This window comes from Neomonachus schauinslandi, chromosome 10 (assembly GCF_002201575.2).
Source record: "Neomonachus schauinslandi chromosome 10, ASM220157v2, whole genome shotgun sequence".
Classification (NCBI taxonomy): domain Eukaryota; kingdom Metazoa; phylum Chordata; class Mammalia; order Carnivora; family Phocidae; genus Neomonachus; species Neomonachus schauinslandi.
In genome coordinates, this window is record NC_058412.1 from 69,370,291 (window position 1) to 69,393,600 (window position 23,310).

The 23,310-nt window shown below is 38.3% G+C and overlaps 1 protein-coding gene and 1 pseudogene across 1 annotated transcript in view; one reads left to right on the forward strand and one right to left on the reverse strand.

Moving 5' to 3' along the window:
* NRXN1 (neurexin 1) overlaps positions 1-23,310 on the forward strand; it is a 1,112,161-nt gene that overhangs the window by 752,321 nt on the left and 336,530 nt on the right.
* On the reverse strand, positions 3,705-4,215 carry LOC110590401 (annotated as a pseudogene).

The following is a 23,310-nucleotide window of genomic DNA, read 5'->3' on the forward strand; positions in this document are numbered from 1 at the left end:
ATCTTTTGACAATTTTGTATCTACAAAAGACAGGATCATTACAGATGAAAAGTGGACAGGCTACCCATAGAGAGCATGTATTATCTGAAATAAATGTTCATTTCAAAAAGAAAGTTTGAGTGACTTGATTTAGTAGCAGAGACACCCCTTAATCATAAAAATCAGTTTTAAGAATCTTGCAGGAGGCAGGAAATATATCCACAGACAACTATGCTACATTGATTTCCCAAATATTATGTGTAGAATAAGGGATTGTAAATAGATTACGTAACAAATTATTGAAGCGGTATACTCAGCAGAAATTTTAGAAGCTAGGTCTGAGAAACTATTCAATAGAAAGGTACTTGTGTATTGAGAGGAGACTTTCTCTCTTGGGGAGAAAAGAAGCGGCAGGTGAAATATTTTTCTTAGGTTCTGTGGATATTTTAAGTTGGTGATTTAGCAAGTTGGTCTATAAAGAACTCCATAAATGTGGAGAGGTACTGCAAAAGGCTAACAGGAATCTTGATTATTAGCCTGGGTTTCCATATAATTTTTAGGTTTTCTCACTGAAGATGTCCCTGGCATTTCCCAACAAATGTTCAAGAAAATGTAACGTATCAACTGAGGCACGTTTTCCTGTAGGAGTGTTGCTTAGAATAAGAAAGTCAAGAAGAGAGTACAAATAAGTGTCTAAATATTTAATTATTTCTATTCCATTCGTGTTATTTTATTATTATTATTATTATTTCCTCATTGAAAAACCTGTGCCTTGAAAGAAACAACATTATTTTTCTGTGGTAAAGACATTGGGACCTTGAAGAAAGGCATCAGAGAGACTTGTCATAATCTTTGTTTTAGTTCTTTGCCATGTCAGCACTATGGCGACTTCATCACTGAGTCAGTTGTCATTTCAAGATCACCTTTTTCTATTAATTCTAACATTGGTATAAAATTAAGTTCATTGGGAAAGGCTAAAGAATTGAGATGTGCTAATTAAGAAAGGGGGAGAGCAAGGAGAAAACTACCTCTGAGCCACATTGGAGTATTTACTTCTCTGAGCAAGTCAAGTGCCTGGTTTTTGTTTCCTCGAACCCTTTGCCCACATTGCCCATTTTGCCGTTAGATATGATCAAACTCCCCATCATCCTTCAAGACCCATTTGTAATTGTTATCTTTTGGGGAGGTCTTCCTCAACACTGCAGGGAAAAATTACCCTTCTCTTCTGTACCTAGGTCAATAGTTGATATCACAATTATAACCATTTCACTTTGCAGTTTTAATTACTCTATTATAGTATATCTAGCTATCCCAGGAACTAGTCAGATCTCAATCAAATTACCACCAGGTTTCTATTAGTTCTTGACACGTGAGGCTCCTATTGTGAGGTGTCATGGTAGAATGGAAAGAGAATGTAAATTTTGAAATAAGACAAACCTACATTTGAACTTGGAGTCACATTTATTTTGTGCAAATTATGTATAATTTTGCTGAGCTTTAGTTCTCTTGCCTGTCAAATAGAGACAATGAAATATATTTTACTAGGTAGCTCTGTGAATTAAGAGAAGAAATTATATGGAATCCAATAAACATTGATTCTTAGGTGTACTCATCACCAAACGGCTCCTCAGGTCTTTTCCATGGTCCTTCATCATCAAAGACCTCAAGCATAACTCCTGTGGTAGTTGCATGAAGTCACTCATTTCTGAAGCACTTTCTTCCCTCACGTACTCTCCCATGCTTTCCTTGTGTAACAAAGTTAGATGGATGAGTGACAAAGGCTTGGAATCCTTTATGAGTATGGTAGTTCTATAATTAAATGTAATCAATCTATAACTTATCTAAAATGATTGTATATCAACTAGGCATGAAACCTAAGCATCCCGTTCATCTTCATATAGTCACGGTGAGTATTGCTAACATGGTCTGCCTAGAAATGTTGCCCACTGAGGAAAATCACCTAGTCGTAGCATCTGGAGTAATAGATTTTATAGAGCAGTGATTCTGTGTTTTGCATATGCTGGCCATTAAGACTGATTTAAAGGTGTTGCTCTATTCAAATAAGTTTAGGGTGAATTCCAGGGAAATTGCTCTGATATAAACTAGTGAAGCTTTTTACAAGTAAGTGGGGGTTTGTCTTCTGTCCCAACTGTCTTTTAGTGCAATAAAATTTTAAGATTTGCTCAGTTATTTGTGAAGCGGTCTGCATCGTGGTTTTGTGAGAAATTCCCTTATGGCTACTGACTTGCTCATTCCTTACAGAGTAATCTTCATCCTCATTGAAATTTCCAGTTATTTCTGTCAGATTGCCTTTTGAAGTCAGTCAGTCTGCAAATCTCCCAAAAGACTGTCTGGAATTTGGTAAATTAAGCAATGACAGAATAAAACAAAACTCAGAACCTACATTTGTGAAAGGCATTTTGTAGGACAAGACTGAATTCAACAGTATTGGAGTACAAGTTCAAATTTATTGTTTATATTCTTTCTATTCAATGTAATTGCATTAGTGAACAGATTGTTTCCCACAATGGTAATATTGAACAACTATGTACTATTTCTCATTACTTTGTGATTTTCCATTTGATATTAGGTACAGGAAATATAGAAAATATGACAATATTAACTAATGGCCTTCTATTGTAAATATATTTGCCCTGAGTCTCTTTTGTAGGAGTGGGGATGGAACTTATTGGCTTCTACAAGCTCTCTTGCTCCTTATAATCAAAGCACAAATTTAGGAGATGGTCATCTGCGTTAATGGTGTGTTTTGTAATGTTGATCCAAAGTTTAGCAGGAATTATGAGATTCAGACCTAATATTAATTGACACCACATACTATTGTACTCAGTGAAGGGTAGGGAGACAGACAATCAGGGCATGAGAAACAGAAAGACAGAATGTGGATACCCTTTCTAGTCATACAAAGTACTTCTAATAGTTAATATATTTTGTCAAATCTAAATTCTTACAAGTCCATAGCCAGGACTGGACCAAGCAGTAATTCCAAAGAAACCATTCCTCTTCCCTCTTTTTTTGGAGTTTTGCTTTCCTCTCCTTCATCAATTCCTAGGGATAAAGTTTTACTTGGGAAGACATGAGGTTTAAATCTTCCCAGAAGAACTTGTGTATTGAAGGGACTCTCTGAAAATGGAATGGATTTATTACACCAGGATCTTCTTTTCACTGATCAGTACTGATGCTCTTTTGGTAAGAAGATCTTGATGTATGTTACTTATCAAGCCAGAGATCAGCCTGCCCCAACAAGGCAGGAAGTGCCTTATTCTTTTGACTTAGCTCAAGCACTGTTCTTTCCTGCCATCCCCTCACCACCACCCCCCAACCCCCACAGGATTAGATATCCCATACCTCCTGGATGCTTGCTTTCTTTCTTTTCTTTTCTTTTCTTTTTTTTTAAGGGCAACAAATAAACCCAGACTGGAGACAGCATCTTCTCTTGCACATCAGGCCACCCCACCCTGCAGTCCTGCCAACCGTGAGGTGGTCCCACTCACATTTCCCTGGGGAGCCACCCTGAGACTGGGCAGACACCAGGGATAGGAAGGAAAAAAAAAATCAGGAGAAGTAATACTTTGCTTGACATACTTTGTTTGACATCAGGTATGGGTAGAAGGGGTTCCTGGCAGGGCTGATGTCCCGGGTTCTGCTCAGCCACGTGAAGAGACCCACACTGGCGCTGGTGGTGCAGGGGAACCAGCCAGATGAGATCAGCCAGAACACACTGATTTCAAGGTTTGTATTCCTTTCACCCTTGGCCCTTTCTCGATGGGCTTCCCGATATCCTTCCCCTGGAGCTTGAGGCTCATAGCTCTCTCAATTTTGCCCTGAACCTGGTTATTAGGAATGACTGGTCCATTCTTGTTGTCCCCAGTGACCCGCTGCTTTTCATTGATTTTCAGCAGCAAGTCCTTCTGAGTCAGCCCCTTGTTCTGCTGGCCCTGCTGGAACACCTTGCCCACCTCCAGGGTATCTGGTCGTGGTGCAGCTTCTCAGTCACCTCGTCCAGCTTGGCCATGTTCTTGGTGATCGAATGCTGTTTGTTCTGGCCAGTGGCCCATTTCTTGAAAGTCTCCACATCTCTCTCAGCTGCTAAGATGGCCTGCTTCGACTTGGCCTGGGTGGCTGTGGGCCCTTCTTGCAAAACACCCTCACCATGTCCCAGTCGCTCTTGGCCTCGGCGGGTGGGCAGGTCCTGCGTGGTTCATCTGGTGGCTCCATGGCAGTTGCTCAAGACCTTCCTGGACTCGTTCTTGTTTGATCTATTCAGGCATCTTTCTCCTTCACAGTGAGCTTCATCGGATGAGGAGAATATCTTATCCAACTTGTCCTCAGTTCTCGGCATATGGTGAATTCTTATTTAGTGAACACATGAATGAATAAATTAATATTTGCTATCTAAGTTTATTTTTTATAACAGAATACAAAGCATTATAAGAGAAATCTATAAAATGTTTGTTGTTACTCTTTCCAGATACTGTAAATATACTTGCTGTTGTTATTGTTGTTTAAGCATAGTGGAAATTAGACATAATGTACATTTGCTGTACAGATAATTGACTACTAACTTGGACTGTCTTGTCACTCTCTGAAGTATTGTAGATTAATTATTTTGCTCTCACTGTACTTCATAAAATGACACATTTGCTGGATGGCTATAAAATCATGAAACCCATTTGAAAAAATCTTATCAGAGGGTCCCAATGAATGTTATTCTTTTAGGAAGTTACCTAAGATTATACACACTTAATACAAAGATGCTGATGCTACTCAGCGAGGTTTTAGAATTCTCTGCTTCTGATGTCAGAGCCGAGTTATTAAATGCTTAGTAAATCAGTTCCATTTTTGTGGACACAGATTTTTTTTTCCTTATAAGGAGGAGACCCACTTAGGTTACTGTGAGAAATGGCAATGCAAAAAATATATGTAGGTAACCTCCCCAGTAGCCACTCAGCCAGGCATTATAAAAAACTAGAACATGGTCATGATGCCTGAAGTATCATAGCAAATTAAATGAACTGGTCATTTTACCATCTCCTTCTACCTCAGAGAGGGCACTTTTCGGGCGGCTCATCTCCCTGTTCCTCTGATTTCTGAGGGTGTACTTCTCCTAATGACCTCACTTGTTTCTACTGACTTCTCATTTCCTCTATCGCCTTTCCTCTATTTCTCCTTTCCTTATACCACTGTATTGTGTTTCCTTCAGAGATGTTCTCTTTGGATTCAATATATAGAATTCCAGCAGATGGAGTTCCTCTGCCGTATTGCTTCATAGATCCTTGCCTCCCTTGTTTCTTCCCTATGGAGGGTTACCTTGGCCTAAGGTGTGGTGTATTTGTGACCTCTTTCCTAGACAGGACAAGCGTGTTAGCACGAGGAATCCCTATGTCCACTTCCTGCAAAGAAGTTTATGAATATGGAAGACACTTTGTACACTTAAGAGACAGACAATGGCTATGTGTGTTGTCTTCAGCTGGTTTTTATTCCTGTAAGCGGCAATAGCCTTGCTTTATATTGAGCCAGCTCAATTCACTCCACAAATATTTATTGAGGTGTCCCCTTCTATTCCAGGCAATGTGCTTCTCTCTTTTATTCACTGACTATAGTTCTAAATGACTGAAAAAGTATGAATCAAATCCAAGTTTAACGAACCAAAATTTGGCATCATTGAGACTATGTAAGAGGCAATCAAAGGAGAGGTTCTGCAGGCAGTGTCGGAGACATTCTCTAAATACGTTTGGGCACCGGTAGCTTCTTCGCGACAAATTTCAAAGTGTCTGCTTTGAAGAGAACAATATTCATTTCGATCTGTAGGTTCTGGTATGTTTCATGGGGAAAAAATCTGTCATATTACTTTTTTTTTTCTGAAGATCTTATTTATTCGAGAGGGAGTGCTTGCACACATGAGCAGGGGGAGAGGCAGGGGGAGAAGCAGGTTCCCTGCTGAGCAGGGAGCCCGATGCTGGACTCCGATCCTAGGACCCTGGGATCATGACCCGAGCCGAAGGCAGATGCTTAATGACTGAGCCACCCAGGCGCCCCTGTCATATTACTTTTTAGCTACACATTACCTATGTCAGTCTTGAACTTTCTAAAGGCATAATTTTTGTGGTCTTGATCCTTGGGAAGCCCACCCAGAGCTCTTGAATGCTTTTCTGAAATGGGGGCATCAGGCCTGACTGTGAGGCAGTGATCAGTTCTGACCAAGGGCTGCAGAGACTGACATGGAACCTGTCTTTAAATTTTTATTAATATATTTCAGAACTTGTCAAAGGTTGAAAATGACTGATGATGCTTTAAATTAAGGATCAGCATTTTTTTTTTTTTCTTTAAAGGGGCTAGATAGTAAATTTTTTAGGCTTACAGGCCATAGGTCTCTGTCACAACTACTCCACTCTGCCATCGGATGCTTGGATGCAAAAGCCACCTTAGACAATATTTAAATGAGCAGGCATGGCTGTATTCTAATATAAGTTTATTTATGGACATTGAAATGTTAGTATTACATAGCTTTCACATCTCACAAAATATTTTTCTTTCTTTTCAACGATTTAAAAGTGTGAAGATCCTTCTTCGCTCACCAGCAATGCAAAAAGAGGGGATGGTTTATCCCATGACCTTAGTTTGCTGACCTTTGACATCAATGAGGACACTAGCATTGGGGAATTTCCCACATGGAAGGTTGGTAACCTGCAGGGTGGTTGCAGAATCGAGGCAGCTTCCAGGAGCCATGCTGTGAGTGAGTTATCTGCAGCTCTGGTGTAAAGCATTTCAAAAGTCCCATTAAGGTTTAATAAGCTGGTGATGGAGCAGCAATGCTGTGCATTAGAACCTTCTGTGGGTGCCCTGAAAATGCTTACTCAAGGCTCTGCAGGCCCTGTAAATACCAAGTCTTTTGGAGGCCCCTTTGTTTAGATTTGAAACGGGGTGCTAGAATTTATTTCTCCTGTAACTTAAGTTGCTGGACACACCAAATACACTTGCTCTTTTCAAATAGAAGTCAGTTTGGATTTATTTAGAGACTTTGCCCTCGTGGAAGAAATATCAGAACAATATGTCTGAGAGAGCAAGATATTCATCTCTTGAAAATTCGGCAGGCCTCCGGCATGGTTAAATTACTCCGAGCTGGTACTGGGGACATTCCTGTGTGACTCATAGGACGATGGCCTTTTCGGGGGTTTCTGACTTCCAGGGATAAATGTCTCTCTAGAGGTAGGTTTATGGGTCACAAAGGCAACGTTGAACATCTGGCCAACTTGTTTTCTCTCCTTGGCAAAGTATGGCCTGTTTAATTATTTCTCCAGGTCTGGCCAAATGCCCTTTGATGCCTCACATAGAATGGGTGCCTAAGCAAGCAGTTGGGAGGACAATTTAAGCTAAAATCCTTCCTTATTTTAAAATAGTTCCTCATGTTTCATTTTGGTACTTGAAGGAGAGGAATGCTTTAATGGATACATGTGTCTGGGCAAGTAAAGCAAAACAAAACAGGATTATTTGCTGAAACTGCTTAGTTCCTGGGAGTAGGAAAGCACAGGAGCCCATGTTTCCTAACATCAGATTTTTTACGCCTTAATTCAGAGCCTTATTTTTTTTTCCCCTTTCAACTTTGGCGGTTCAGCTCCAGGAGCAAAATGAAAAATCCCTTTCCTGCCTACCGTAAATGTACACTGGCATGATTACACTGGGGGGTTTCTCTCTGCTATCTTTCTAGAAATAGAACTATTCTGATGTCACGTGGCTACATTACAGCCACATTCGACTGGTAATAGTACCTCAGCTGCAGGCAAATGGGCCCTGAGATAAAACGCAGCCCTGGAAAGTGTTCCTGCACCAGCCTCATTTGGAGAAAGTGCTCATTAGTCAGTCAGACTGTCAACGGCGTAAGGCTAAGCCCTCCTAAACCACTGCACGTGTTTCTTGGCCCCACGCTTTGTCCAGAGGAGATCTGATTTTGCTAGTGTTCTTTATTTCTTTAAAAACTAAATCTATTTCTCTTTTGCTCCAAACTAGCCCTCCTGACTCCAAAGCCATAGATTATCAGGCACCCAAAGACTGCCTCCTTCCTTCTCTGCTTTATGGTGCGCATGTGAAACCCGTGTCTTTAACTCCTTCACTGAGATCCCCTTGCCCTGCTAGCTTGACGACCCAGGAAACTAGCATTATCTTATTATCTTCCTGCAGACACTTTTCTCCGTTATTAATCAGAAGGAATGTTCAGATAGGAGAATTTTAATGATTACAGTCAAGCACAGGCCTGATGTTATAACGATCAGTTGTATCAAGGAACCACCCATACTTTTTAAAGAGGATATTTGGCAAATGTGACCCTTAAAAATCTTTATTTTCTTGCTCTCTTGTTAACTACCGAACAACTCATGCGAAGCAGACCCAATTGAATAAATTGTTTGTATTTGGCAGTTTGTGAAAAATGTCTTCTTCAATTTTGGATTGAAGTACTGGGTAGATGAAATAATTAAGTGCCATCTGAACCTTTTTGGGAGGAGGAAAGAAGTGCTGCTTATTTGTCATCAGTTATCTGGCATCAACGAGTTTCTCTTGTTGATTTTTCCTTTCTTGGGTCTAAACGTGAACTTTGAGAGTTTGTGCTTCTCCATGCATGTGTGCATTAGGGACAATATCTGGTACTATTTCTTCAGAACAAATCTGAAAACTGTTTCTCACTATTGTACTTAATTATCCTCCTTTATTGTCTTCTAAAAGCGTCTCTCTATTTCATTTAAAAATTAATTTCTAATTGTTTCTCAGTATATAAGTACTAACAATAACTGGGTTGGCTCAGGAAACATTACCATTTGTGGTTTAGAATTCTGAATATTGCCTTTTTTCTTGTAAAAAATTAATGAATTTGCCAAAGGTTAGCTGATTATGGAATGCACAGATATCATATTTCCTTCCTATGCACTGAATTCAAGTGTCTTGATTCTATTTGAAATCAATAACAGTGAGGTGCTGTATGTTTTATAGATAAGTAATTTATATACATGGCTATTTATAAGTTATATAAATGTGTTTGTAATGCATATATTTGCAATATGTATTTCAGTTTAATTTAAGACCTTAATTAATTAACCCTGCTCTGAAAATTCATAGCTAATATTAAATTGCATTTAGAATTACAGTGAAATGACACTTTATGTAGCAGCAAAGAAGCCAAATAATAAAGAGTTTTGGCAAATACATCAAAACAGTTCCTGGTTTCTAATAAGATGTCTCTTCTATCAGTCTTGATTTATATCACACACTAATGTAAAAGGACAGTAGTGAATAAGGGAAGATTTCTGTGGAGAATAATACTGGAGGGGGGAGAGCAACACATTACTACCACAAATTGCATATTTGTCCTAGGGGAGAACTCCCCATCGTAGGGGAAATGAAGCTACTCAACTTCAGACATCTTGTTTGCATTGTGAGAGAGACATCTGACAATTATCTCTCTTTTTCTTCCCCCCCCCCCGTTATCTCTTTAATAAATAGATAATGTGCAAAACTTCAACTTACTTGATGATCAGTCCCTGGCTTTTTAACCTCAACTTTAGAGTTCTGTTGAGTTATACATTCATTATTCCTTCATACCTTCTTAGCAACTGGCTCTGTTTAAATGTACTCAATCTTCTTCAGCTCAACATCTCCAAAACCAAACTAACTTTCTATTCAGTTCCGTGTCACCTTCTACATCCCCTTTCTCCATGTATTGACAGTCACCACTACTAGGTCAGCAGAGTCAGAAATCCAGGCTTTGTCCTAGATTTCTTCACCTTTCTTACTTGTCTCAAAGCTACTCCATCACTGAATCTTGTCTGGTTGTGGTCTTTCCTTAAAATTTCTCCACCGGACTCTCTCTTCACTCTAACCTTGACTGTTTTAGTTTAGGAATCTGTTTCTTCTCACTGGGATTGGTAGAGTCACCCCCCCCTAAAAGCTATCCTTTCTCAGTTTTATGCCACTCTGAATCATCCTTATGTCTTTATTGTGGAGTTTCTCACCTCATCAGTATTGATATATGGGGCTAGGCAATTCTGATTTGTGTATTGTACGATGTTCAGCAGCATCCCTAACCTCTATCCTCTAGATGCCAGTAGAACCTCTCTCCCAGCTGTGACAACCAAAACTGTTTTCAGACATTGTCAGATGTTCCCTGGGAGCAGAATCACCCCCCCACTTGGCAGCCACTGCGTTAGTCCCATTATTAAATACAACTCCTAGCAAATAAGTATTCAGGAAGTGTTTGATGAAAAGTTTATTCATAGGATGCAACATAATTACATATTGTTCGAACACCCAAGAGAAAGATTTCTTTGAGTTTTTGTTTGGATTGGACATTTAGTAAATCTTCAAACACATATTTAAACTTTGTACCAATAATACATACTTTTATTTATTTTATTTGTTGTTTCTGCACTCCGCCCTCTACCAGTTCAGGGTCCTTATCCCAACAGGAGAGCTTCTTAGTGCCCATTCATTTTACAAGATCATTTATAGATCAGCGTATCAGGAAGTGATAGTCTAGAAACAGTTGTGGGTCATCAAAGGAAAAAATTTAATACATATGAAATAATATTTTAATATCGCTTCTTAAATGAATAAAGCAAACTGTAACTTGTGGGAAATTGAATCTTATCAGCAACTAGCACTTATTTTCATTTGTTTAAAATGTAGTTTTATCGACCATGTGGTAGACTATGAGAATGATAGCATTCGGAAACCGAGACCAGACTATTTCATTATAATCCATCTGTGCCCCAGTGATGACTGCACCCTACAGTCAGATAGTATGAAGCAAACTTATCTTGAGACATGCTATAGTTAGTCATCTTCCCTCTGTTGCAGCTCCTATCTTAGGGAAAGAAGGCTTAATAATACTTAGACGATGTGAGCTCTGAGCAGTGTCAAGAAGAAAACATTCCTTCAAATACTGGTTAACATCTAAAATAAAAATTATGTAAACACCCTTTTGGAAGACAACAGTAACAAATCTTTATCTGTTGTTAGTTCACTTCCCTCATAATATTTTCCATGCTTACTGATACTGAAGATATATTAAAAACCATAGTGAAAGTTTAAATATACATTCATTATCATGTTGAGGGAAGAATGTAGAAAGAAAACACAGTATCTGATTAATATTCAATTCAGGAAAGTATAGGAATGATATTAAATGCGGGACGTAAGTGCACAGAACATGTAGGTACTGAATAATTCAGTCAACTGGATTATTTTTATGTGTATACTTGTTCTTTAAAAAAAAAGTAGTGAGGCTCTAGCTCAATGAAATGAAAAGGCAAAGTAGTTTATAAGCCTATTCCTATGGGTGATCATGATTTTTAGAAGGTTATAAATTGAAAAGTAACTTCACTAAAACATAGGGAGTTCTATTCATCAATCCTTTACACTTAAATGCCAAAATCAACATAAGTTAATGTACAATGATGATGATGATGATGATGTTAAGAAGAGGTAGAAGCAGAAGCAGCAATGAGATTAGTACAAAATGCCACGCTATTTCTTAGGGACTAAAAATAATTTCCCAATTATCAAGAGAACACTGAATTTCAAACTCTAATTTTATCTTAATACTTCTTCTGAGATAATGTGAATTCATATATATTTATAGGAACTCTTTGAAGTATCTTTTCAATTATACAGCAATCACTTTTCCTCAGGATTTTGTAATGTATTCACAGAGATAACAATAGGATGTAAGAAATTTTTCTAGGTTTTTTTGTTTTGTTTTGTTTTCCTTGGTTTGGTTGTTTGGCTGGTACTTGTGGTTTATCAGTTCATCTTCTACCCCTTTGAATAACATTTATGGCAAATTTATACATTAGGGTATTCTATATTGTCTGGTTGATTCCTTCCATTACTAGATCACTGGTTAGTTGTTTTCCATATATTTTCTACTGGAGATAGACCTTTGCTCAGGCAGCTTTTGGTTAAAATTTTCTATGTTACTTTTCATAACAGTTGCAAGTTCAGAGTTTTTCATTTTATCACGTGTTGCTGTTTTTTCAAGCTGTTTCAGTTGCTTTTGTTTACTGAAAGATGAGCTATATGGGTATTTTTGAAATTCTTTTTATATGGGTCTTCCTGTAAGTGAAGGACTTAAAAATATATAATGCCCTAGCAAGTGGATGTGAGTAAAATTAACACCAAATTTATAGAAACATTTCATAAAGTGAAATTCCATGAAATTATTTCTGAAGATTTTCTTTGCATATTGAAACATTTAAATTATTACCTTCTATCTTTTTTAAAATAAAACAAATCTTTTACTTGTTTTTAAAATATCAAATATTATATAAAACAATAATCTCTTGCCTCATCCTGCAGATTTTCCTATGTTGAGTGGAAGGAGGTGTATTAGGTGCAGCAGGAGGCTAGAATTCTGTTGGTGGGTAAGAACTGAGTGGAGAGAAAGCATTGACTGGCTACAGTGTACTCTGTGGTAGGCTCTCTTCTAGGTGCTGGGGATATGATGGGGAACAAAAGATAGTCTTTGCTCTTATGGAATTTATACCTATTGTGGGACACAGCCATTATAAAAAAAATTCAAAATACATAGCAATTTTAAAACCATCGTAAGTGTCAAAGAAGAAGAACTTAGGATGCTATAAACTTACATAATAGGTGACTCTGATCTCATGGGGGAGGCCAGCAAAGGTTTCCATAGAGGAGTGTCATTTAAAGTGTGATATGCTGGGGTGCCTGGGTGGCTCAGTTGGTTAAGCGACTGCCTTCGGCTCAGGTCATGATCCCAGGGTCCTGGGGCTGAGCTCCGCATCGGGCTCCCTGCTCCGCAGGAAACCTGCTTCTCCCTCTCCCACTCCCCCTGCTTGTGTTCCCTCTCTCGCTGTGTCTCTCTCTGTCAAATAAATAAATAAAAAATCTTAAAAAAAAATAATAAAGTGTGATATGCTGGGTGAGTGGGAGTTCATTAGGCAAAGAGGGGAGAAGTCCTGGATAAGAAAGTCCAAGCCAGTGGTACTGCACAGGCACAGACCTTGAGGCATTGGGAGAAAGAACTCTTTTAAGGAACTGAAATGTTACTGTTATCCTTCATCAATAGCGGAGAATCCTCAAAGGTTGCTGCATCAGTACCGTATCAAATGAGCACTGTGGGGCGCCTGGGTGGCTCAGTTGGTTAAGCGACTGCCTTCGGCTCAGGTCATGATCCTGGAGTCCCGGGATTGAGTCCCGCATCGGGCTCCCTGCTCAGCAGGGAGTCTGCTTCTCCCTCTCCCGCTCCCCCCTCTTGTGCTCTTTCTCTCTCTCACTCTCTCTGTCAAATAAATAAATAAAATCTTTAAAAAAAAAAAAGAGCACTGTGATTTCCACAGGAAAGCACTCTCTCAGTTTTGCATATGCAGTGAAAGCTCAGCGTCATAGCAAGCCATAATACTACTTGTTGTGCATCCCTTAAGGTTCTTTTTTTGTGTGGGGAGGAAAGGATGGAAAACATGTGTCTTTAAAAAGTTGCTCTGATCAGAAGTAGAACAAGGAGAGAGAGGGGCAAAGAAAGAGTGGAGAGAAAGGGATGGAAGGAGGGAGAACTTAAGGCATTTGCCTAGAGTTGTCCAAATCCAGCCTTGAGGACAATAAGCCTGGAGTTTCTGATGAGACTGGGTAAGAAGACAGGCCCTGTTAATAGGGGCCACTGGTGATGTCTGTTGAGGTATTTGGACAGAAACTGTAGGTATTGCAAAGGAGAGCATACATTAAATCATAAGCTCTGGTTCTAGACTCACATATACAAATATATAGCAGTTATGTATAGCAGAAAGGGAAAAAACTTAAAAGGAAAATCATCACACATATATAGGACACCAGATATCCTTCCATATAAGGAGTAATGGCAAATTATTAAGTAAAGATGGTGCATTCTTCAGTCTTCATAAAGGACATCCAATGTTAAATTCAGCTTCCTTGTTCAAATTAAAGTCTTAAATTCTGCACCAGAAAAGGAAGTTACTGATTCATTTTGGCAAGTGCATTTTGTGTTTTTAACAAGAAAGATGTTTAAGATTACAAACAGGCTAAAGTTTGAGGACTCTCGTTCATTCCTGAAGCATTTCCATCAGCATACTTAAATGAATCTTGAGGAACAGTTGCTTTTATTTTGTTGAAGAAAAAGCATTTTCTTTTTAGAGTATCCTAAAAGCTGGGTGTTTAAGAGAAGTTAGAGACTATTTATAGAATAGACAAACAGCACTTATATCATACTTTGCAGTCCGTGGGGGGATTCCACATTCATTATCTCATTTGACAATTCTTTCCGATTTTTATTCCTTCCCACCCTCCCTGTGTGCTAGGCAGCCCAGGAGGTTGTTGGGGCAGCAGTGAGGAAGGCACACACTGTTTGCCTCTTGCTTCACACAGCTTATAGTTCTCAAAAATAGAGGGCGATAGGTGAGTTTTATATTATTCCGTTACAGATCAATTATCCACGACTCAGAGTTTAAACAAGTATCTGTGGTGAAAGAGGTCTTTCTTGCTTAAGCCAAAGAAGATGTTGATTTGGTTACTCTTTGTCTTCAAAGTGAGATTAGGGTTGATAGTGTTGTTAATTGATAAATTACTGACACTTAAAACGTGTCTCTCTGTTGGTCTCACCTACTCAGAATTAATTTTATTGCTCCAATTAGTCATCAAACAGTGGAAGAAATGTTAACTTGGGTTTTACTTGGAATTAATTCATACTTTCAAAGAATTCATCTGACTTCACATTATGAAAGGAGATAATATAAAAATAGAAAGTAAACAATATGACCCAAATTACACCATGTATTCCAAACTTCGAATTATATCTTAGTATGAGGCTGTGATGAATGACTTAAAAATACTGTACTGGGTGCCTGGGTGGCTCAGTCATTAAGCGTCTGCCTTCGGCTCAGGTCATGATCCCAGGGTCCTGGGATTGAGTCCCGCATTGGTCTCCCTGCTTAGCGGGAAGCCTGCTTCTCCCTCTCCCTCTGCTGCCGCTCCCCCTGCTTGTGTGCTCTCTCTCTCAAATAAATAAAATCTTTAAAAAAAAAAAATACTGTACATTATCAGCTGAGTGATATGCCTAAAATTAAATATAACTGTTTCTCTCCTTGGCTTAAAACGATTTAGTGGATTCACATCACTTAAGTCCTAAATTTCAGAATCCTTTGTGTGCCATAACAGCTCTTTATAACATAGGCTTTGCCTGTCTTTCCAGTAACATCTTCTGTTTCCTGCTTCTCACTTAATGTTCCAAAAATGTGAGTATAAAACAGAGATGGAGAAGACCATAAAACTAAAAAAATAATAACTCAAAAACATTTTGATTAAATGTATCAGTGCCTCACACCTCAGGTATGAAATAGAAGTTTGCTTTAGGTAAATAATTTTATGATAAAAGGGGAATCAATTTCTCAATAGTAATGCATATTTTTCTTTAGGCCAAATAGAATTTAAAACTCTTGCTTAATTGATATGTTTATTTTAAAGATGTTTGAGAAAGAATTTGGGTTTTATTCTGGGGATAGAAACTACTTTTGCTTTGTGATTTGAACACTGGAAGTTGTAGACCATGGTGCAAATTCAAGTTCTAAAGGAGTGCACCACCTAATGAATTCGAGACAGTTGGAGCTCTTTTATTATTTTTAATTTAATTAAAAAATGCTTTTAACAACAGGTGGTGTTTGTTTTTCTTTTTTGCGGGGTGCTTTATTTTGTTTTTATTTTTTAAATTCCAGTACAATTAATGTACAATGTTAATTAGTTTCAGGTATGCAGTATAGTGATTCAACAGTTGTATACCTGATTCAGTGCTCATCAGGATGAGTAGATCTCATTTTTTTGGTTCTTATGAATCTAAATTTCTGGGTTAATTGGAAACAGTTTATCTTTAAGCTCTTGGTTTGTGGAAGAGGACCTCTTCACTTCCTTCCTTAGGGCAGGGACCAGGAGCACATTTTTATCATTAATATTAATAGTATCCAATATTTATATGATACTTACCAATTCATTGATACTTTCCTGTGTATTCTTTCATTTGATACTCCATAGCCCATTTAAAAAAGTAGTTTTAGGGCGCCTGGGTGGCTCAGTCGTTAAGCGTCTGCCTTCGGCTCAGGTCATGATCCCGGCGTTCTGGGATCGAGTCCCACATCGGGCTCCTTGCTCGGCAGGAGGCCTGCTTCTCCTTCTCCCACTCCCCCTGCTTGTGTTCCTGCTCTAGCTATCTCTCTGTCAAATAAAAAAAAAAAAAGTGGCTTTACTTTGATTATAAAATAGAGTTTAAATCTAAACAGACTGCCATTTTCACTCACCAGGGGTCTCTGTAGCAGATACATGTTCCCAGCACAAGAAACAGAAACAAGGTTTTGATGTTGTTTTACCATTTTGGATTAAAAAAAAAAAGATTTATTTATTTTAGAGAGAGAGAGTGCATGTGAGCATACAAACGGGGAAGGGCAGAGGGAGAGAGAGAAGAAGTCAAGCAGACTTCCAGCTCCCCACCCTCCCCATCCAGCTTGGAGCCTGAAGGGGGGGCACTCGACCTCACGGCCCTGGAGGTCCTGACCTGGGGTGAAACCAAGAGTCCTATGCTCAACTGAATGAGCCACCCAGGTGCCTTACCATTTTGGATTTTTAATATAAAATAAAAAAGATGCAATTTACCTTGGCCCCTCTTTAACATGGTCCCCAAAATAGGTATTTTTAACACAAACTTGCACTTGTTCAAAATGTATTCTAAATCTCCAGTACTTAAAAACAAAAAATAAACAAAAAGCAGAACAACAACCAAACAAACAGAAAACCCTTTTCCTGATCAATATAGTCTTTTCTGAGGAAGGGCTCTGAAGAGAATCATTTGTCCTCTTTGGATTTAGGAGAATAATGAGTTAGGGATCCCAAACTACAAATTAATGTGCCTCAGAGAGTTTGAATTATGGTATTGTCTGTGATTTAATATTAACAAAGTCGTCACCACTTATTAACCATGTACCTTATTTGTCATAGGTTATCTTCACAGTGTTCTGCAGGGGGAGATATTTATTATTCCCATTTTATAGACGAGGAGACTGAGATTCCACCAGGTTAAGTACAGCTTGACATTATATGGCTAAGCAGAGCAGAGCTGCACTTTCAACTCCAGCCCGTTGGACTCCCAAAGGCTAAGGTTCATCATGATTCATGCCACATGGCCATGTGATTAATATGCTTTTGATAAGTGGCAGCCTCAGAAAATCTCAGGAGATTTACAACTTGAAAACGTATTGATTTAAAGCAATCATATTAAGAATCATTTTGTAAAGTAATAATGAATTTGTAATGTGAATAATTGGCTTCTAATATATCTGCTTTGTAGGCTTAGCTTTTCTGTAGAAAGCTTTTTTTTTTTTTAACTGGGAGGGAAACCTGAAATTTCCAAGATAAATTAACACTTAAAAGTAAGTGGCTTAGGGCACCTGGGTGGCTCAGATGGTTAAGCGTCTGCCTTCCGCTCAGGTCATGATCCCGGGGTCCTGGGATCGAGTCCCGCATCGGGCTCTCTGCTCCTTGGGAACCTGCTTCTCCCTCTGTCTCTCTCTCTCTCTCTCTGTGTGTGTCTCATGAATAAATAAATAAAATCTTAAAAAAAAAAAAAAGAAAAAAAAAGTAAGTGGCTTAGTGTAACTGCCATTTTAAGTTATTTTAAAATTAATCTCTTGAGATAATGATGTTTTCAACCTATGTTCACTTTAACTTTTCTGTTTTCTGTTGTAATTTATGAATCACTTAATGTTTTATTATCTCTACTAATTTAAAAAATGATCCTTGCTACATTGTCAATAATAATAGCTATAAAGCAAATATTTTATCTTTCAAAGTAGCCTATAAACAATTACTATTTAAGGCATTGTGGCTGTCTTTTATAAAATGGCAGAACACATTTTCAGTTTGATTTACTTAAAAAGCTTCATCAGAATTGTTGCATATGTGATTCATATAGATTAATTAATGAATCATGGTCTTTTAATTACTTACCCAACCAACAATAATTCTTCATAGCCATCATGATCCTTGGGCACACAACAAAAAGAGTTTAACTTTGAGTGGAAAAGGAGATCAAATGCATACAGTATTTTTGGTTCTTTTTAGTACAGTTTATCTTTAAGCTCTCCGTTTGTAGAAGGTGACCTTTCCCTTCCTTCCTTAGGGAAGGAACCAGGAGCACATTTTTATCATTAATAATAAGAGTATCTAATATTTTGAATACTTGAATATTTCTTTATCTCTAGTTTTGAATATTTCTCTACTATAGTCAACAAATTTTGCTGAGTGCTCATTATTAAGATGCACATCATATTGATATATTTTATAACTTTTAAACTGTTACTATTTAGTTTGGATCTACTTTCTCATCAAATGTAAAATGTTAACAGCCATATTATTATAAATTTGATGATGACCAGTATCTTCGTATATTTTTATAGATGGCTGTGTCATTTGACAAGCAACTGATGGGTCATTTGGTGGATAAGGTACAAGCAGTAATACCAACACCATTATTTCTATTTTGGACAGGCCAATGACTTGAAGAGTGGTTTCCAGGGAATAGGAACATGTTAGCTGATAGCCACTGACAAATGATGTGACAGATATCAGGCCGTTTCTTTGAACACATATTCTTTCAAATCTTGAAGTGTAAAATAAGGGCAGAGAAACTTGAACTTGGTAAGAAGGGTGAATGAATGGCTTGTGGCATAATTGGATAAGCATGACATTTTTAATTTTAGGAATTGTTATTTCCAGAGTACACTTTGTAACTAAAAGTTACATTACTTCTAGATTCTTTTAATGATCAGTCAGGCTGGTGAGCCATCATTAAGTTCTTTTGTTTTTAAATAATTTCTTACTAGAATTATTCCAAGAAGTCTTGGTGATACTGCTTATCTCAATCTGGTCCTATTTCCTCACACTGTCTTTGGATGCCACCCTATGCTGTACTGTTGAACACAAAGTGGCCTTTTGCTTGGTAGGGTTGCATTGTCATCTTTCAGTTTGATGCTTTTGTAAAATTTTTTCTGATATGGTAAATAAATGCCATCATACTTTAGTAGGCTGCTCTCTATTAAATGTAAATACAAAGCCCTATAGAGAGCTTTTATGCACAAAATGTAGTGGCCCCCTTTCATCCTTTGGGCCCAATTTAAGTTGTTTCTCTCAGAATATAAGTGGTACATTAAGACTTTTTTTTTTAATAGGAGGCACTCACTATCCATGATCGATGTGTATGATTCCAATATTATTTGATATTTTGAGTCATGCGACAGATTCCACAGTATAACCAGTGCCTGAGAAATAAATTTCTATTGTTTATAAGCCAAAAAAAAAAAAAGAATGCTAATATTTTAACTGCCACCCAGTACATGATGGTTTTATTTTTGTTTTCCCTAACAGTGTGTTAAATAAATATTTCTCATAGTGGTAGATTGTATAGAAGGATGTGGATCAAATTGAGGGTTGCATCAAAAACGTAAAGAAAAACAAAGATGGAAGCATTCCCTGGAACCTCCACCCAGAAATCTATATTTTGGAGTTGTGTAAGCAGATAAACACTGTGACAAAGGCGCTCTGTGTTCTAGTGGGTGTGCTACAAAAGCAGCCCAGCTCTGATCTGTCATGAGGATATCCTTCTAAAATGAGGTATATTTGTGAACTTCTCTTTTGAGCTCAGTGCTCAAAACAAATATGGCCTGGCCAACAAAAATGTATGCATTTGTACAAGTGCCTCGCTTAAAAAAAAAAAAAAAAGAATCTCAGAGCCTTTTGGGGCTCTTGTTGGCCAAACAGTATGAGCTTCCTATGTTCTTAAGAAAGCCAGAAAGCAGCAAAATAGAGTCTTAGGCTCCAAATTTTTTTCCATTTGAGGGAAAGTCAGAATTCTTTTTTTTTTTTTTAAGATTTTATTTATTTATCAGAGAGAGAGAGACAGAGGCAGGCAGAGGGAGAAGCAGGCTTCTTGCTCAGTAAGGAGCCCGATGTGGGACTCAATCCCAGGACCCTGGGATCATGACCTGAGCCGAAGGCAGACACTTAACCGACTGAGCCACCCAGGCGTCCCGAAAGTCAGAATTCTTTTTTTTTTTTTTTTAGATTTTATTTGACAGAGAGAGAGAGACAGCGAGAGAGGGAACACAAGCAGGGGGAGTGGGAGAGTGAGAAGCAGGCTTCCTGCAGAGTAGGGAGCCCGATGTGGGGCTCGATCCCAGGACCCTGGGATCATGACCTGAGCTGAAGGCAGACGCTTAACGACTGAGCCACCCAGGTGCCCCCTGAAAGTCAGAATTCTTAATAGCAGGCTTTGTTTTCATGTGACTCCTTGGTTACATGTATCTTCTTCTTTTTTTAAAGATTTTATTTATTTGACAGAGAGCGAGACAGCGAGAGCAGGAACACAAGCAGGGGGAGTGGGAGAGGGAGAAGCAAGCTTCCTGCCGAGCAGGGAGCCCGATGCGGGACTCGATCCTGGGACCCCGGGATCATGACCTGAGCTGAAGGCAGACGCTTAACGACTGAGCCATCCAGGTGCCCTACATGTATCTTCTGAATACAAGTGTTAGGCTTATTTATTTACTTATTTATGTACTTAAAAAAAAACAGCTGTTGTTTGTCATAAGGTGAAGGATTGTCTACAAGGATATAAAAATTGAGCTGCTGATACATACCCCCTCCTTAAAATCAAAACAGGCATCAGGGAACCTTTTTCTTTGTGCTCTTTTTGAGTGTCTTCCCCTTTCTGTCGTTGAGCAAGCACTGCTTGAGTACATGGGCCATTTTACTTTAAATATTTCCATTTTCCCATTTAGTCTTCCAGAAGTGGCCAGTAAAATTGCAGATTTTTGTTTTTTTCCAAGGTAGTAGTACTAAGCTCTAATAGGATCCTCAGTGTCATCATGAAGTCCAGTGGTTTGAGTGGTTCATTTTGCGGTATGCAGGGCACATTAAACAAACATGGCCTTTGACACAACTATTTACACAGCAAATTCATTTCTAATATTTAATATGTTCCTTTGAAAACTAGCTACCCCAAATCCAGGAGGCTAGGATTATCCAGTTTCCTTTTAAGTTTAAAGGAGCTTTATTAAGAGCAAACAAAGATTCTGTAACTTACCTAAACTTAAGGAGTGAATTTCACCAAGAAGGGGTGGCAGTTAGACATATAAATCAATTAGGAGGGGCTCAATGAATAAATAATTAATTGGAATAATAAAGTGTTAACATATAAGGTAAAGAGAAAGTTTAGGTGAGGAACCCAATCCTTTGAGTAAAGGCCAAGGCAGAGACAATAATGTTCTGAATGCTGTTATGAGGGACCACCAGCCGTGCATAGGAATATTTTCAGTCTGAAACTTTGGATACTGAAAACGATTTTTAAAAATACTGCCTTTGGATGTCAATATGAATATTTGTCTTTGTTATTTATAGAAATCCAATGCATGCGCTAAATAAAGCAAGTTAGACTAATATTTGACAAATCAAATCTTTGTTGAAGTTACAGTCTGCAAATCTTTATTGATTTTCATAGAATTTTTATAAGCTATAGCTTCTTGGTGCAATAATCATCCTTCTAGTTAATAACACAAAGCTTCGGCAAGTAGACTTGGTTTACTTTGTGGCTGTTCATTTATTTTCCATTCAGGCAATTTTCTTCAGCTGTCACTCTGACATCTAAATTTGGTAGTTCATCGTAAAAGATAACATTGTTGTCCAGTAGCTTCACTTACAATTATTTAAGACCTCTAAAGGAACAGAACAAATGGAATGATGATATTCTTGGTGTTTAAAGAATCGGTGCTTATTTTGCCTAGTATCTTTTGCAGAAACCATGGCCATTCCCTTTATTGGAGGAATATAACCTTTAGTTTCTATTGATTCCCCATTCTAAAAGGAAGAATTAACTGTAAAAGAGGATTTGCTTTCTGTCATAATTTTATTTGCTCTTTTTTTTTTCTTCCCTGCTCTCCTCTAGCCTATTTTTATTTCCTTCATCTTTTCTTTTAGCCCTTGTTTCAGAGAATCCATATTTTCTTTTGATTTCATGGAGACTTTAGTGTCCATAGTTTTTAACTAAAGTGTGCAGGGTTTTTTTTTTTTTTTTCCTTGTGTTTATCCTTCATTTGCCTTTTTTTTTTGGTCATAATGATTTACTGCTTTTTTTTTGTCTCTAATTTTTCACTGGGGATTTCTGTTTTCAGGGCCAAGTTTTGTTGAATGATAGCATGGGGGAAACTCAGGGAGGGAAGACTGAGGAAGCAGTCAGCTTCCTTCTCATCTCTTGTCTCATTACCTGTCTTTATCAGCACACCTGTCCCTGTGGCTGTCTCTACTCCCAGGGGTAGTTGTTTAGCAGGTTCACAGTGAACTGCTGATGTCACAGGGCTTACCTGCAGTGATATTATTTACTTCTCTTCAGGTGACCGAAGTGAGAGCTTTTATTATCTACTTTTCCCCATCACATTGTTGAACTTGTGATCTGTTTTATGCGAAAGGATGAACCTGTGTGTTTCCTGATTGAGACATGCCTCCCCAGTTCAGTAACTCTCCTGCAATTTGTCCTGGCACCAGCTGTCCCCCTCCAAGCATTTTGGTGCCTGGGGTTGTGTGACTTACCTCTGAGGAGCTCAGACTCCACTGCCCATTACCAGTTGAGTGGCCTCTAACCTAGTAGCTTTGTCTTTACTTAGGTCTAATTTTCAGGGCAGTTGGAAGCACGTCTTCATAGGTTGGTTCCTTCCTACTTGTATTGAGATTGTTTCCCCCATTCTTCTTGTCTTTAAAAAAACCAGTTGGTTGGGAAGAAAAAATGGGGGAAGTATGATCATTCTACCATCTTTCACCAGAACACCCAAATTTTCATTCCTTTTTTTTTTTTTTGCAATGCCAAATTGTCATTTAAATAATTCTAATAAATCAATTTAAAATAAATGCAACACCTGTGAATAGGTTTCTCCACTGATCTATAAATATGTTGAAATCTCTCCATGTGACAGAAAAATACAGCTTGAGTTGTGTTTGCAAGACAGTGACCTAAAAAAACTTACTAAAATGTATCACTTGTTTTCATTGGGTTTCAACTTGTCCTAATATATTTTTTTTTTAAGATTTTATTTATTTATTTGACAGAGAGAGAGACAGTGAAAGAGGGAACACAAGCAGGGGGAGTGGGAGAGGGAGAAGCAGGCTTCCCGCTGAGCAAGGAGCCCGACGCGGGGCTCGATCCCAGGACCCTGGGATCATGACCTGAGCTGAAGGCAGACGGTTAACCGACTGAGCCACCCAGGT